Here is a 1,829-nt window from a genome sequence, read left to right as displayed (position 1 = left end):
TAGATGTCGATGTGATCTTCGATCATCCGCAAACTTCCTTGAGACAAATCCACAGCTTGGATGCTCTCACCCATAGAAATCCAGAAAATGTGGTGGGCCTACAGCTAGAGAAGCTGGCCCCAAACTCAAATGAAATATGGGAAACCATAAATAGGAATAATTTCTCAAAAAGTAAGCAATTTTAATTACTCTACTTAAAATCTCCAATAAAATTAAAAAATATCAGGAATTGAGTGGTCAGTGTCCTTACCGTAGCCATGTTACCGTAGCCATGCTGACAGTTACTCGAACTATTTGCATTATTTCCATACCAATGGGCCGAGGCCTTGTGCCTCTGCCTTCATAGAAACGCCAATGGAGTGTAAACACATCACGGACAGATGCATCCTCCTCACCATAGAAAAGGACTTGACGCGTCCATTCTCGCCGATATGCTATCCACTAGAAAAGGAGCAGACGTGAATACACATGGCCAAGAACTAATATTTTTGTACTAATAGAACAACATTGGTTCAGTACTTTCAGAACAACATTGGGATGTGACTTTTGACGACTTTCGCCCGTCTGGGCCGTGTTGTTGCGTCACTATGCCTCGCTGTAAAATGAGACAGAGGGCAAGCCTCGTGTTTTCTGTTCGAGATGGGCCGGCCCAGCTGCGCGGGAGGCTACAGTCTCATTTTTCTTTTCCTTTTTTATGTTTTCTTTTTTTACTTCTGTTCATACTTTAAAATATTCAAAATATATATTTCAGAAAAACTCTATAAAAACATTTCAAAGATATCGATCGAACATTTAAAAATAAATAAATGTGTATAGAGAAAATGTTTATCACGTATACAAAAAATGTATAAAGAATTGACCATTTGTTTAACAAATGTTAATCAAGCATTTGAAAATTGTCAATCAAGCATTAGAAAAAAGTTAAATGTGTATAGAAAAATGTTGACCATATATTAAAGAAATGATGATTTTTTCTTGATCATGTATATAAAATTAGTTAATCAAGCATTTAAAAAATTCTGAACAAGTATTTGAGAAATATTAGATGTCTACAGAAAACATATCGACCATATATTAAAAAATGACAATATTTTTTACCATGTATATAAAAATGTTAATTAAGCATTTGAAAAAAATGAGAAACAATTATTTTAAAAAATTAATCAAGCATTTGAATTTCTTTTAATGTTTACAGAAAAAATGTTGACCATGTATTAAAAAATGATGACACTTTTTGGTCATGTATACGAAAATTTTATTCAAGGTTTTAATTTTTTATAACAAGTATTTAAAAAAACTGTTAAAGTTGTGTGTGAAAAATGTAAATCAAGAAAGTGTTAATCTTGTTTTTAAAAAATGCAACATGTGTATTAAAAAATGTTCTTGACATATATGAAAATGTATAGCGAAAAAAAGAAATAAAGGAACACAAAAAAGATGTAAACCAAAAAATAAACAAAAAGGCAATAAAAAATGAAAATAAAACCAAAGAAGCAAATGTGAAAAGTATGGAAAACATTGAAAACTGATAAAAACAAAGGAAAATAAAACATTGAAACCCTAGAAAATTAAACCGAATAAAAACAAAATAAAAAATAAAAAATAGAGTAGAAACAAAAAAACTAGTGAAAACCGAGAGGAAAGATAGAGAAAATTAAAAGGAAAAAAGAAAAACCAGAGAAACTTGTGAGAAAACAAGAAAAACAAAAAAAAATCTAGCAAAACCAGCGAAGGAAGCTCACCTTGGGAAGGAACTCGATGGAAAACAAACCCTGAAAGAGCAAACGAAGCGTAGCGAGCTATTGTGAACGAAAAAAAAGCAAAACTGG

The sequence above is a fragment of the Triticum aestivum genome, chromosome 2A (genome assembly GCF_018294505.1).
Source record: "Triticum aestivum cultivar Chinese Spring chromosome 2A, IWGSC CS RefSeq v2.1, whole genome shotgun sequence".
Taxonomy (NCBI): Eukaryota; Viridiplantae; Streptophyta; class Magnoliopsida; order Poales; family Poaceae; genus Triticum; species Triticum aestivum.
This window is presented reverse-complemented; position numbering follows the sequence as displayed.